Here is a 16,283-nt window from a genome sequence, read left to right on the forward strand (position 1 = left end):
TTACGATTTCCAGTGTGGGGGGTGTTGGGGGATGGGGTCAAATAAATGTAATGAGTGTGGGGGATGGTGGAAAGGGGTGAACTTTAAACTTTGTGCAGTCTTGGGGGGTGGGGGAGATCAGATTTAACAGATATGTGTTTTGGGGGGCAAGGGCAAATAGTTAATGTAATTGTTATTGGGGGGTGGGAAAGGGGCATTAGAAATTTATTTGATAAATTTTGGGGGAGATGCATCTTTAAAAATTTAAATATGCCTGCAGGGCTGGCTGCCCTTTAAAAATGCACGCCAGCGCCTCCGCACAGGCAGCTGACGCCATTGCTGGTGTTGGACAGCCCTGCACGTAATTGGGGGGGGGGGGGCACGGGCCGCCCCGGCTCTTTAAAGGAGCCGCCAGGTGGTAGATTGCAGTGGCTCTTCGGCGTGTGGCCCACGCATGCAGGCTGCCATTTTCTGAACTCGCTGTCTGGAGCAACGGCGGGTTCTTAAAATCCAGCCCAGTGTGTGCGTGCAGCACAGAGGTCATTTGGTTCCAACATGGCACTCATAATACTGAAACTACGTGCATTACAGAGCCAAATTATTGGCCAGTAATTGATTTGCTCAAAATGAAAGTGTTAAAAGCAGAGTCAAGGAGGCAATTATGCTAGTCAACAGCATCTCGTAGTATGTGATGGGTAGAGGACCAAAGGTGAGGGAATTAGAAATTGGTAAGTGAAGAACAAATTTCCTTTTATGTAATCCTTTTCATGACTTCAGGACATTCCAAAGTGTTTCATAGCCAATGAAGTACTTCGAAGTGTAGGGAAATATAGCAACCAATTTGCACACAGCATAGTTCCACAAACTATGGCGGGCAGCCATAAAGACAGGGCTAAATTGTGGCGAGTCGAAGAGACTTAGTAGTTGGCAGGAAAAAAGACAGAGGCGCAAGGGGAGAGCCAACTGTGCAACAGCCCCGACAAACAAATTTCTCTGCAGCACCTGTGGAAGAGCCTGTCACTCCAGAATTGGCCTTTATAGCCACTCCAGGCGCTGCTTCACAAACCACTGACCACCTCCAGGCGCGTATCCATTGTCTCTCGAGATAAGGAGGCCCAATAGAAGTTCCACAAAGAGCAATGAGTTAAATGACCAGATAATCTGAAGTATAAATGTTGGTCAGAAAATGGAAAGTACAATGGGTTATTTTACTTCCACCTAAGAGGGCAGCCAGACAAGACCTTCAATGTTGCAGCTCTCCCTTAGTACTGCACCGAAGTGTCAGCCTAGATTATGTACCCAGGTCTCAGGACAGGAGTTGAATCCACCACCTTCTAACTGAGAGCCCAGAGTGCTACCACTGAGCCAAGGCTGGCATTGAAGCACCTTGGAACATTTTGCTGCATTAAAGGCATTATTATAAATGCAAGTTGATGTAGGTTTGTGAAGGTTCTGGGGAAGTGTTTGTCCATTGGCTGGTGGTAAGAATAGTGGGACTGGAAGATGGTAAGTGGATGTGGGTGGCAAAGGAGATAAGAAAATGGTCAGAAATTGTTTTGGTCTAACAGGGCCATGAGAGAATTAGAATTAGAATTAGAATTAGAATATTACAGCGCAGTACAGGCCCTTCGGCCCTCGATGTTGCGCCGATCATCTGACCTACACTATTCCATTTACATCCATATGTCTATCCAATGACCACTTAAATGCCCTTAAAGTTGGCGAGTCTACTACTGTTGCAGGCAGGGCGTTCCACGCCCCTACTACTCTCTGCGTAAAGAAACTACCTCTGACATCTGTCCTATATCTTTCACCCCTCAACTTAAAGCTATGTCCCCTCGTGTTTGCCATCCTCATCCGAGGAAAAAGACTCTCACTATCCACCCTATCTAACCCTCTGATTATCTTGTATGTCTCTATTAAGTCACCTCTCCTCCTCCTTCTCTCTAACGAAAACAACCCCAAGTCCCTCAGCCTTTCCTCGTAAGACCTTCCTTCCATACCAGGCAACATCCTAGTAAATCTCCTCTGCACCCTTTCCAAAGCTTCGACATCCTTCCTATAATGCGGTGACCAGAACTGCACGCAATACTCCAGGTGCGGCCTCACCAGAGTTTTGTACAGCTGCATCATGACCCCGTGGCTCTGAAACTCGATCCCCCTACTAATAAAGGCTAACACACCATATGCCTTCTTAACAGCCCTATTAACCTGGGTAGCAACTTTCAGGGATTTATGTACCTGGATACCAAGATCTCTCTGCTCATCTACACGACCAAGAATCTTCCCATTAGCCCAGTACTCTGCATTGCTGTTACTCCTTCCAAAGTGAATCACCTCACACTTCTCCGCATTAAACTCCATTTGCCATCTCTCAGCCCAGCTCTGCAGCCTATCTATGTCCCTCTGTACCCTACAACACCCTTCGACACTATCCACAACTCCACCGACCTTCGTGTCATCCGCAAATTTACTAACCCACCCTTCTACACCCTCATCCAGGTCGTTTATAAAAATGACAAACAGCAGTGGCCCCAAAACAGAACCTTGCGGTACACCACTAGTAACTAAACTCCAGGATGAACATTTGCCATCAACCACCACCCTCTGTCTTCTTTCAGCTAGCCAATTTCTGATCCAAAGCTCTAAATCACCTTCAACCCCATACTTGCGTATTTTCTGCAATAGCCTACCGTGGGGAACCTTATCAAACGCCTTACTGAAATCCATATACACCACATCCACGGCTTTACCCTCATCCACCTGTTTGGTCACCTTCTCGAAAAACTCAATAAGGTTTGTGAGGCACGACCTACCTTTCACAAAACCGTGCTGACTATCGCAAATGAACTTATTCTTTTCAAGATGATTATAAATCCTGTCTCTTATAACCTTTTCCAACATTTTACCCACAACCGAAGTAAGGCTCACAGGTCTATAATTACCAGGGCTGTCTCTACTCCCCTTCTTGAACAAGGGGACAACATTTGCTATCCTCCAGTCCTCCGGCACTACTCCTGTCGACAATGACGACTTGAAGATCAACAACAACGGCTCTGCAATCTCCTCCCTGGCTTCCCAGAGAATCCTAGGATAAATCCCATCTGGCCCAGGGGACTTATCTATTTTCACTCTTTCCAAAATTGCTAACACCTCCTCCTTGTGAATCTCAATCCCATCTAGCCTAGTAGGCTGTATCTCAGTAATCTCCTCGGCAACATTTTCTTTCTCTACTGTAAATACTGACGAAAAATATTCATTTAACGCTTCCCCTATCTCCTCTGATTCCGCACACAACTTCCCACTACTATCCTTGATTGGCCCTAATCTAACTCTAGTCATTCGTTTATTCCTGATATACCTATAGAAAGCCTTAGGGTTTTCTTTGATCCTATCCGCCAATGACTTCTCGTGTCCTCTCCTTGCTCTTTTTAGCCCTCCCTTTAGATCCTTCCTGGCTAGCTTGTAACTCTCAAGCGCCCTAACTGAGCCTTCACGTCTCATCCTAACATAAGCCGCCCTCTTCCTCTTGACAAGCGCTTCAACTTCTTGAGTAAACCACGGCTCCCTTGCTCGACAACTTCCTCCCTGCCTGACAGGTACATACTTATCAAGGACACGCATTAGCTGCTCCTTGAATAAGCTCCACATTTCGTTTGTGCCCATCCCCTGCAGTTTCCTTCCCCATCCTACACATCCTAAATCTTGCCTAATCGCGTCATAATTTCCTTTCCCCCAGCTATAATTCTTGCCCTGCGGTATATACCTGTCCCTGCCCATCGCTAAGGTAAACCTAACCGAATTGTGATCACTATCGCCAAAGTGCTCACCTACATCTAAATCGAACACCTGGCCGGGTTCATTACCCAGTACCAAATCCAATGTGGCATCGCCCCTGGTTGGCCTGTCCACATACTGTGTCAGAAAACCCTCCTGCACACACTGGACAAAAACAGACCCATCTAAAGTACTCGAACTATAGTATTTCCAGTCAATATTTGGAAAGTTAAAGTCCCCCATAACCACTACCCTGTTACTCTCGCTCCTGTCGAGAATCATCTTCGCTATCCTTTCCTCTACATCTCTGGAACTATTCGGAGGTCTATAGAAAACTCCCAACAGGGTGACCTCTCCTCTCCTGTTTCTAACCTCGGCCCATACTACCTCAGTAGACGAGTCCTCAAACGTCCTTTCTGCCGCTGTAATACTTTCCTTGATTAACAATGCCACACCCCCCCCTCTTTTACCCTCTTCTCTGTTCTTTCTGAAACATCTAAATCCCGGAACCTGCAACATCCATTCCTGCCCCTGCTCTACCCATGTCTCCGAAATGGCCACAACATCAGGATCCCAGGTACCAACCCATGCTGCAAGCTCACCCACCTTATTCCGGATGCTCCTGGCGTTGAAGTAGACACACTTTAAACCAAGTTCTTGCTTGCCAGTGCCCTCTTGCGTCCCTGTAACCTTATCCCCTACCTCACTACTCTCAACAGCCTGTACACTGGCACTGAGAGATGATGAAGTTGAGGGGATAAGCAAATTTATATCAAATGTTACGAAGAGAAGACAAGTGGAGCAGTGATGGTGAAGGAGAGGTGTTAAGGGAGTTGAGTTTTAAATCACTGAGGATAAGGAGATGCTTGGTGCAGATGCGGCGAGTAGAAAGTAGAGAGAACATCTCAGCATGGATGTTGGTGATGTGGGAAATAAACACTCTAAATTTTAAAAGAGAATTGTGAGGGATGGAAATTGTTGGCTGGTCAAGGAAGGAGAGGGAGCAGGAAAGACCAAGATGTGATTTATGAGGGCCACACTGTTGCCACGGCAGTTTGGCAGTGGCTGGAAGTAAGAAGAAGCAAAAGAGTTTATGGGAAAGAATTGCTGGTGAAGAGTTGTGTTGCTGTTAGTGACAGGCCACAGTAGAAGTATCCACAGTGAAGTTGGGAATAGCAACTGTTGAAATGTTCAAATTCTCCATGACTAGCACATTACAATGTTCTGTTGGATTCATTCTTTGCCTAAGCAATTGTCTATTCACTTGCTCACCTTGTACTGGGCATGTATTACTGTAACTAAATAATCTGCCACCTTTATCATTACTCAGTTTTACCCTTATTATTTCAACCTTAGCCTCTTCTGTGACGTTATTCACCTTTTATAGAACCACGATGTCATTATTTATTAGCAATCCAGCTCCATATCTCTCTTTGCATCCTTATAAAGCATTTTATACCTTCTCACTTCCAGCTGTTGGTTAACTTCTACCATCGCTCATGCTTCTTGAATGCCAATAATGTAAATATTTTCACTAGTTGCGTATATATCGTTAACTCCAGTATTTTGTTCTTGATGTTCCTTCTGTTAGTACAAGTACAAAAATGATCCATTAATGGATAAATTGATTAAAACAGATAATCATGCTATGGTACATATATTGAATGGATTCTTCACTTTAATTTTCATGAAAGTGAAATAGACAAATTTAAGGTCTAAGCAATAACATACAGAAGTCAGTAAAGTGCGTTATGTGGAAACTGAAAGGGGTAAATCCCCAAAAGACTTCTAGGTGAGTTTGGTTACATCCTGGAATCTTCAAGGAATTAAAAGAGGAAATTACTAATGTTCTGGGTCAATATATTTTAGTTCTTCATTATTATTGGAGTAGTACATGAGGACTGAAGGATAGAAAATATAATCAATATATTCAGAAAGTGGAGAAACCATGAATCTGATAATTATCTCCTGTTAACCTAACATTTCCAGTGAGAGAAAATTTGGACATTAGAAATTTCAGTTACTGTGACAAAAATGGCATTTTTTTTCAGAAAGCATTTTAAATGAATTGTGCGTGGAAAAAATAGTGGAATGCAGGTAATCATTACAAGTCAGGGTTGATATTTAACATTGGAATTCCCATTCGAGGTTCATGTAGTGGCATGAAGGGCAATAGTTGTAGGTAAGGGTGACGTTTTAACATTCAAATTACCAGAGGAAATGTTTACTTAGCAGGTTTCAATGGAGTGACAGACCGTAAGAAATATATTGCCGTACAGACCCCACCGCTTATTGCAGACACCTTCATACTAATACAATTTGGTCACTATGTGCAATGGACAGTAAATCCTACAGACTTAGCAGAAGGGCAAATATCACTGACAAGCAATTGCTCACTCTTGCTTTTCTGCAAAACAGTGTATTCCAACATTGATGAGAGGCCTTGTATCAGCAGTCAGTACGCCATTGAATCTGTCAATTTTGCTGACATTAAATCCTGGAACCACTTAAGAGGCAGTTAGGCTGTGTCAGAAGCTGATAGAAGGTGACCCTGAAACTGGAGCAAACAGTAAAATGAGTTGTCATGTTTCCAATAACCTCCCATTTCAATTGACATAATCTTTCAAGAACATGTTGCTTTCTAGCTGTTTATTGGACAGGGAAACTGCTTCTCTAACAATTACTTCCACTTGTTCAGACTCAAATACGGAATTAAGACTTGTGACTGGGTAATCACAGAGAAAACAGCTGCTTAAAATGCCTGAACTAACCAGCTCGCTTCATACAGTTTAATAACACCATTGTAATTGACACCAGTTAGCACCATTTGCCTAATATAGGTGGTTATCCAGGATGAATAGGGATGGTATAAATGGTGGGGACTGTACATGTATTTGTACCAGGGGCTTCCCGTGGGGTTGCTCACAGTAAGTAAATGTGGGCCATCTTACAATGACAAGAAGGTTATATCAATAATGCATAATGCATTATTCTGCTGCTAAGGTAAAGCATTTAATTTTGCCCAACGTTATGAGAGTTTAACTGCTGCTTGGTAAGGAAAGTTTTTAAATAGGAAGCTGCTCATACATTTCTGATAAGAAAGAAAAAAGCAGGTTGAAATTATTGCCTTTTTCATACATTTTTGAAGTATGACATATGCGCCAAAGATTCTGTGAAAACTTTTATATCTATGCACTAGTGGACCACTTGTAGTGTTCATAAAAAATTGGATGAAATGCTATTTTATAATGACTGTACTGTTATATTATACTTATAGAGAGAAGTTGCACACAGTGGAGCCTAGGGGAGGAATTGTGCGGCTTGGGGCAAGACAGGTGGGCCGAGATGAGAGTATGCTGAGAAGGAAAGGCATTAGTGACGTTCAAGATTGAGGAGAGGAGTCACAATTGTTTCTTTCTGAAAACTAAAGGTATGGAAGAAATTGTATAAAATATTAAAAGCTTTTGTATGAAGTTCTTCTGTTTGCTATTTTATCAAATACTTATGGGACAATTTTCACTTCCAGGCAATTGGAAAATGCTGGAAATTGGTGCAGTCCGCAGTAGATTATTTTTAAAAATCACCTGCCCAAGGTCTGCCTGACGGAGTTTTTAGTTAGGCCTACAAAGGGTCGTCAGTGCTCCTGCCTGAAATGGTCAGGAGCCTACTTGAATGCAAATTGGGATCCTACGCTCATTAGTACTAGGCCTTGAATGGCCTACTTAGCTTGGAGGGACCAATGCAGCCCACTCACTAAGTGGTCTCCAGCAATGCCTCTGCGTATTTTGTGACCCACTGTCAACAACTCAGTGGCCCTACCCCCTCCTCATCAAGGAGTGCCTCCCTCCTTTATACTTTTCCTCTTGCTTGGCTCTGCTATGAGATCAGAATGTTTACAGCCTCCTGAATCTGTGAGCTGCCCTCCAACATCAGCAGCTTACTGATGGAATGCAAATAAGGCCAAAATTTGAAAATGGTTCCTACCCCATGAATGGATGTGAACACACAAACAAGTACACAAAGGGTGGTAGAAGTTTAGCTTCACACAAAGGGTGGTAGAAGTTTGGAACTCTTTTCCGCAAATGGCAATTGATGGTAGATCAATTATTAATTTTAAATCTTTTGTTAGCTAAAGGTATTAATGGATATGGGGAAAAGGCAGGTATATGGAGTTCAGTCGTCGATCAGCCATGATTTTATTAAATGGCGTGAATGGCAGACAGACTCGAGAGGCTAAATGGCCTACACCTGTTCCTATGTCCCCATAAATACAAGTAAATGTTGGAAATAGTTACTTTAATCTCAGAATGGATTAATGCTTTCTTTAAAATGGCAGACAAATAAATGTCACATTAGCACATTAACAATAGTGGTAACTGCAATACATAATTTCCAAAATGGTCACGAGTGTTTGGGGAAAATTTAAACATCTATTTTCCTTCAGAATCTCAATTATTATTTCTAAATCAACATTTGAGTCTGGTGGGTTGGTTAGACAGCTGGTGCCAAGTAGAGCAGCAAGTTAGGCAGCAATTCACAGTGGAGAGAGAAAATCAAAAAAAGAAAATCAAAGTGAAAATTTGGAGATATGAGATAGAAGATCAAAGAAATAGAAGAAAACAAATAGTTGAAATTATGCTATATATTAGCATACAGATATGTAAATATATTTCTGATTCATGCATTAATGTATTTCGATGTTAATATTGCATAGTGCAATTTCATTCCGAAAATAAAGAAAATCAAAGGTTAAGAAAAGCAATGTACATTGTAAATATTACCGAAACATATACTAAATTATGTTAAGTGATGGAACGTTAAAAAATCCATCGTTTAATGATGGACCATGCCAGACATGTTGAGTAGACTTTTAACTCCTAAGGGAAGGCAGGTGCAGGTTGTGGTGGGGTGGGGGAGTGTGTGGTTAAAGCCCCGAAAAATGGTGTCAGGTCAGGAACCCGATAAGATCCTGCCCACCTTTGGGTTTAACCCAGGTAGGTTTGCAGATGAGCGGGAAACCCCCATGGAACTGTCAGATGAGTAATTAAAATATTCAAAGAGGCAATTACTGAGGATTTAACCTGTCAAGCCCTCTCAGAATCTTATAGATTTCAATGAGATCATCTCTCATTCTTCTAAACTCCATAAAGTATAAGCCCATTCTGCCCAATTTCTCCTCATTGGACAACCCTCTCATCCCAGGAATCAATCTTAGTGAACTTTCATTGCATCATCTCCAAGACAAGTATATCCTTCTCTGGGGTATAGAAATCAAACTGTGCACAGTATTTCAGGTGTGGTTTTTTCATCAAAGCTCTGTACAATTGCAGCACGACTTTCTTACTCTTGTTCTCCAATCTCCTTTACAATAAAGACATTGTCTTCCTAATTGCTTGTTGTACATGCATGTTAACTTTATGTATTTTGTGTTCAAGGACACCTGAATCCCTCTGAACATCACCATTTAATAGTTTCTCACCATTTAAACAGTATTCTGTTTTTCTATGCTTACCGAAGTGAATAACCTCACATTTGCCCACACTATACTCCATATGCCAACTTCTTGCCTACTCACTTAACCTGTCCATACCCCTTTGCAGAATCTTTGTGTCCTCCTCACAACTTACTTTCCCCCCTGGCTTTGTATTGCCAGCACACTTGCATACGTGGTACTTGATCCTTTCATTTAAGTCATTGATACAGATTGTAAATAACTGAGGCCCAAGCACAGATCCTTGCAGCACCCCACAAGTAACAGGCTGTCAACTTGAAAATGACTTATTTATTCCCTACTATCTGTTCTGTCCTTTAACCAATCCTCTATTCATGCTAATATATTACCCCAACCCCATATCTTGTGCAACAACGATTCATGTGGCTTCTCATTAAATGCCTTTGAAAATACTAATATACTAGGCTGAATTTTACTAGCCCTCCAAGGTCGGGGGTCGTGGGGGGCAGGCCCGGAAAATTCTTCTGGGAGAGACCCGCCATGACCCCTAACGGCAGGAAGGCCCTACCACATTTACCGGCGGTGGCGAGGACTTGGTGCAGCAAGCGGTGGGGCCTTCATTTTAATATGCAAATAATATTACAATTAAAGAATAATTGCTTACCTGGTAGCGATGGCTGTTCCACGCCGATATTCCAGCTGCCGGCCGGAGCTCCCATGCCTTTGGAACTCTGTTCAGAGTTCTGCGGCATGACACTGGTGGGGAGGGGAGAGGAGTGAAATTTTCAGGGCAGGAGGGGAGCAAGGAAAACCGCTCCAATTGGTTGTGGGGATGGTGGGAAGGGGTTGAGGGTCAAAGGTGCTGAAGTTGAGGGGGTGAAAGCTCGTCATTTAAAAAATTGGTTTTCCAGGGGGATAGTTTATTTTATTTAGTGAGAACTCAGTGGGGAAGGTGGGTGTGATGGCAGAGGGGATTGAAAGTTTCATTGAAATTTTATTTCTCTTTCAGTGCAGCGAAACCTTTAAAAACTTTAATCTACATGAAGCACTTGAAGCTCTTTAAAAATGGCTCCTGTGCCTGTGCGGTGGCGTCGGACGCCATTGCCGGGGATGGAGCGGCCACCCCTACTATGTCATTGGGGGTGGCCATTCTGCCCCCCCCCCATTTAAATGAGCCCCCGCATGAAATATCGCTAGTACTACTACTTACATTCTCAAAAAACTCGAATAGATTTGTGAAACATGAGTTGCCTTTCATAAAACTATGTTGACTCTGTCAAATCATGTTATGATTTTCTAAGTGCCCTGTTGTCAATTTCTTAATAATAGATTCCAGCATTTTCCCGATGACTAATGTCAGGCTAATCGGCCTGCAGTTCCCTATTTTCTATCTCCTGCCTTTCTTTAATAGCGGTGTTACATTTGCTACTTTCCAATATATAGGAACCACTGTAGAATCGAGGAAATTTTGGAAGATCAGCTCAAAGTCAGCTTTTCCACAACCTACTACTCTGGTATTTGTCATACTTATGTCCTTCTCAAGTATTATCTTAAACTGTATTATATTATGGTCATTATTTCCTAGATCTTCCCTTATTTGCTCTGGTTCATTCCCCATTACCAGACCCAGCAGAAAATCTGCCCTTGCTGGGCTTCTTACGTATTGGGTTAGAAAGGAGTTTTGAATATGTTGTAGGAATCCTATTCCCTTATCCCCTTTACCTACCTCTTCTGACCAATTAATTTCAGGGTAATTGAAATCCTCCATGGTCACTATCCTGTGTTTATTACTCATTTCCCTAATTTGTTTGCATATTTCTTCCTCCACCTCCCTTCCCCTATGTGGTGGTATGTAAACTGCCCCCGTTAGTGTGATTGTTTTTTTAACCTACCTCTATCCACATGTATTCTATTTCTGTCTTACTATCTAATCATAGCCAGAGAATCACTTACAATGGCTTCTCTTCCTCCTCCCGCACCATTACCTCTGGTGGCCCCCAAGGATCTATCCTTGGCCCCCTTCCTATTTCTCATCTGTATGCTGCCCCTCGGTGACATCATCCGTAAGCGCAGTGTTACAGACAGGTGGTAAGGGGTGTGGGTGGTTCCCACTGCTCGCCTCTCAACTGACTGCAGTTGTTTTTGTTTAAAAGGATGAGTTAGTCCTAAGTGTTTTAGGGTCAAATAAACAGACAATGACAGGTTTTCTTGTAGGTTAAAAAAAACTATTTATTTTTACACAATTCCTGAAATGGTCACAACCTCACTCACGCACACATTCACTGTCACATGCACACAGTCACTCTCTCACACACACACATAAGAGTAGATAGATAGAGAAGGTTAGATGTAATTCAAAATGAGGTAGGTGTTCATGGTTTACAGTAAATCTGTTGAAACCTCTCAGGAGAACAATCTCTTTTAAAGGTGCAGGCCTGGGCATTTGTAGTCTTGAACTTGTTGAGGCATTGTAGATTTCGGGTGGTTAGGACTTCAGACTGAAGGTAGTGGTCACTTTAAGTTCTCTGCTGCAACAAGTTGAAGTGTAGAATTAGCAGCAGGGCTCCTTCCTTGCCTGGCTGGACTTCTTTCCACAGCCACTAATTGGAGTGCTTTCTGTGATGTTGGCTAGATTTCTCCCTCTCACTCCAGAGGGTTGCTTTTTAAGGTAAAAATTCATCACATTAGCATTTCTGTTATTTGGCACATGGCTTTCTCCCCTGGTGTGACCACACAACGGATCAGGATTTAGAATTCATGGCTATCTATGCATGTCTAGATGGGCATTATTCTGTAATGATGTGGCTACTTCACACCTTTTTGTTTCAGAAGACAACCATTCAATTCAGGAATGTCTCTTGATGGTTTCAGGATGGGTGTAGTTAACACTTCTTAGGCAGGAATGTATCCTTTTGTCCTTTTGAGACAGTGAGGCAGTTTTTGAATACACAGGTCAGGTCATCTGAACTTCGGCAGCCATCTTTGTAACACATTGTCCATGTTTTTAAAGGAAATGGCAGTTTCAAAGAGCCCACATTAAATAAAGCTGGTATCTTAAAAGTTAGGAATATGATATGTCTTTATTAGGCATGACAGCAGCATTAGTTTTCACACATATGCTGATGGCACTCAGCTCTACCTCACTAGCACTTCTCTCAACTCCTCCACTGCTGCTAAATTATCAGACTGCTTATCTGACATCCAGTACTGGATGAGCAGAAATTTCCTCCAATTAAATATTGGGAAGACTGAAGTCATTGTTTTCAGTCCCTGCTCCAAACTCCATTCCCTAGCTAACAACTCTATTTCTCTCCCTGGCAACAGTCAGTGATTAAGCCAGTCTGTTTGCAACCTTGGTGTCACATTTGACCCCAAGATGAGCTTCCGACCTCATATTCGTGCCATCACTACGACCGCCGAGTTCCACGTCTGTAACTTCGCCCGACTTCACCCCATCTCAGCTTATCTGCTGCTGAAACCCTCATTCATGCCTTCGTTACCTCTAGACTTGACTATTCCAATGCAATCCTGACTGGTCTGCCACATTCTACTCTCCATAAACTTGAGGTCATCCAAAACTCTGCTGCCCATATCTTAACCCACACCAAGTCCTGTTCCCCTATCACCCCTGTGCTCGCTGACCTACATTGGCACCTGGTCAAGCAATGTCTTGGTTTTAAAATTCTCATCCTCACTTTCAAGTCCCACCATGGCCTCGCACATCACTATCTTTGTAATCTTCTCCAGCCCCACAACCCTCCAAGATACCTGTGCTCCCCTAATTCTGGCTGCTTGTGTATCCCTGATTTTAATTGCTCCACCATTGGTGGCCGTATCTTCAGTTGCCTAGGTCTGAAGCTCTGGAATACCCTCCCTACACCTCTCCACCATGCTTTCCTTCTTTAAGACACTCCTTGAAACCTGCCTCTTTGACCAAGATTTTGGTCATCTGACCTACTATCTCCTTTTATGTCTCGTTGTCATGGTCTGTTTTATAATGCCCCTGTAAAGCACCTTGGGATGTTTTATTACATCAAAGGTGCTATATAAATGTAAGTTGTTGTTGTACCAGCTGCGGTTACCCTTTTCTATTGTCATTACTTCTAATAAGTACAGCTACTCCACCTCCCCTTTGCCCACACTATCTTTTCTAAATATCTTATACCCTGCAAAGTTTATTTCCCAGTCCTGATATTTCTGTAGCTCAACTATCTGGTTCCTTAAAATATATTATTTCTCCCGTTCCCCTGTTTTATTACGGACACTATGTGCATTGCTGTACAAACAGATGAGCTTACTTTTAATAGCAGTTCCTCTCACTTTACTGTTAACCATCTTTTTATGTTCCTCTTCTATAAGTCTATTTATTCCCTGGCCATTTATCTCCTACCTTAGTTTAGAGTGCCCCACACTCTCATTTCCTGTTTCATTTATATGTCAGCTTATTTTGTTTCTTGTAGATCCCTTCTCTCATCTGAGGACTTTAAAGTCTTTGCCACACATTATTGCGGTAGAAAAAATCATCGCAAGACAAAAATAGAATCCATGTGGATAGGGATAAAAAGGATCAATCACACTAGTAGGTGTAGTCTACGAACTGTCTAATAGACGAAGGGATGTGAGGTAAGGAATATGCAAACAAATTAGGGAAATGAATAACAAACATTTATTTATCTTGACAGCTAAATTGATAGATTAATAGCCTCAGGCTCTAAACTAAGTAACATATACCAGTTCAGAAATTCTCCAGAGAGTAAAATGATTCCAGTCATTGTCAAATTGTGGCTAATAAAGCTATGATTTCTGCAAATGTTGTCAACATAAACAAAGAAACTAACATTTCTTCCAACAATAACCAATGAAACATGCAAAGCTTTTCATGCATTTGGTTCTGTCATGCTCATGGGAGCGCAGCAATGGAAATACAAAAATAAACAGAAGAGTTAAAAAAGAACAATTTAAAGACTGGTGCACTTATGTTCAACAATATGGGGACAAAGTCACATGACACTTCCCTTCTCCTGCACTGAAATACACATCCATGTCGACTAGAACTGAAACTCATTAACCTCACTTGCATTGAAATTAAACAGCTTATCACACATGGGTATAAGCTATCCACGAAGTGAGCTAAAATGAAGGCATTAGCAGATGCTCTGTCTCCAGCTACAACCACTACAATAAAGTGTGAACATCCCTCATCTTATCAAAATGGTTTTAGAACAGATGCCATTGTATAAAACCTCAGGAACTGAAAGCCTGAAGTCACATGGGCAAAAATAACACTTTATGAATTTACATTGTCATGTAGGCCCCCACCTGCCAAGAATGAGGCACATTCATTTCACCACATGGAAAGAAGAGAAGGCCTATTACAAGGGGTTGCCAGGCATCTGGCTGGAAAGACATTTTTGCACATTAATAAGACAGTATTTGTAGACAAAGGATCATTTCCTGACACACACAATACACAAAGCCAGAAGTGGTTACACCAGTCAGTCACGTGACTACCCTACTGGCCAACTTGGGGAGATTTAAATTGTATTGACAGTGTTTGAACTGGCAGAAAGCAGAATGCTCCTGGACTGATGCAGACCTCCTCTCCTGTCTGCTCCCATCTCTTTCTCATGGAACTGAATCCACTGAAGACACATGAACCCCAAGAGAGAAAAGTCTCCTACAGCGAACAAGGTTTAAGAAGAATACTGGCCCCAATGAAAAGCAAGATCTACCTACAATCAAAGACTCTACAGTGAGCTCAAAGACCTGTAACAAAAACTCTTCAGATAATGCCTCAAACTTTTCCACTTTATTTCCTCTGTTCTTTTCTGTTTGTATTTGCATGTGTGTATCGCGTATGCATGCTAGCATAGGCGCGTCGTGTATCCATAGATATCAATGAATTAGAGTTTAAGTTTAAGTTTAATAAATTTCAATCTTTCTTCCTTAGACCTAAGAAAACCTGGGTTTGTCTGTACTGGTTTCTTTGCCTTATAATTGGAAACACCAAGGGGGAGCTAAAAACACTGTGTATTTAAAAAAACCCTGCTACAGTAAGACTAGGTGAAGGCTGAAAGGGAACCCTAGACCTCTTTCTCACCTGGTAGTAACAATCTTTAAAGGTAACCTTTTTGGAGAACAAGGAAAGTCATCAGTCATCAAGATCATCAGTCTGAGTCCTCCAGCCACAGAGAAAACATCAAGAGAACCAGAACAAGGAGCGGATAAATCCAGCGTGAGGCTCAGGGCCTTCACTTACCTTCAGGAGCGGACAGCAGTCGAACCTGTGTGGAAACGCCGAGAACCAGGAGAGGATAAATCCCGCGCGAGGCTCAGGGCCTTCACTTACCTTCAGGGGCACAGTACAGTCGGACCTGTGTGGAAACACCGAGAACCAGGAGTGGATAAATCCCGCGCGAGGCTCAGGGCCTTCACTTACCTTCAGGGGCACAGTACAGTCGGACCTGTGTGGAAACACCGAGAACCAGGAGTGGATAAATCCCGCGCGAGGCTCAGGGCCTTCACTTACCTTCAGGGGCACAGTACAGTCAGACCTCTTCCAGCGCACCAGAGTTTTGAAAAAAAAAGCCAACAGTGACGTCACAGGAAAGCTGCAAGCTGATTGGTTGGTGAGTCACTGCTGTTAGGGAATAGCTCTAAATAGCTGGGTAAGTATCTAAGGTAAGAAAGGTTTACAGTTTTTTTTTCATATATAGCAAGTAGTGTTTTTTTAGGGAGTTCTGTAGTAATGAGGACCAGGGAAGAAGGGACCTGGAGTAATTGATATTATTTGACATTAAGATCTTCCAAAAAGTTAATTTAAAGGGTTAAGTCATGGCAGGAGAGCTCAAAGCAGTGGTGTGCTCCTCGTGCTCCATGTTGGAAGCCGGGGACATTTCCAGTGCCCGGGACCAACATGTGTGCAGGAAGTGTCTCCAGCTGCAGCTCCTGGAAGCCAGAGTTTTGGAGCTGAAGCAGCAGCTGGGGACACTGTGGAGCATCCACGAGGCAGAGAGTATCGTGGATAGCACGTATAGAGAGGTGGTCACACCGCAGGCTCAGACCCCACAGGCAG

At 42.7% G+C, this 16,283-nt stretch overlaps 1 long non-coding RNA gene across 1 annotated transcript in view; it reads right to left on the reverse strand.

The window, feature by feature from the left end:
* LOC137373050 (uncharacterized) overlaps positions 1-15,807 on the reverse strand; it is a 43,911-nt gene extending 28,104 nt beyond the window's left edge. Inside the window, exons 1-3 of the long non-coding RNA XR_010975575.1 lie at positions 15,738-15,807; positions 6,154-6,313; positions 5,216-5,340 (exon numbers count right to left, since the gene is read on the reverse strand). This is a non-coding gene — a long non-coding RNA (uncharacterized lncRNA). The remainder of the gene's footprint in view (positions 1-5,215; positions 5,341-6,153; positions 6,314-15,737) is intronic.
* Positions 15,808-16,283: the final 476 nt, after the last annotated feature.

Source organism: Heterodontus francisci, chromosome 1 (genome assembly GCF_036365525.1).
Source record: "Heterodontus francisci isolate sHetFra1 chromosome 1, sHetFra1.hap1, whole genome shotgun sequence".
Classification (NCBI taxonomy): Eukaryota; Metazoa; Chordata; class Chondrichthyes; order Heterodontiformes; family Heterodontidae; genus Heterodontus; species Heterodontus francisci.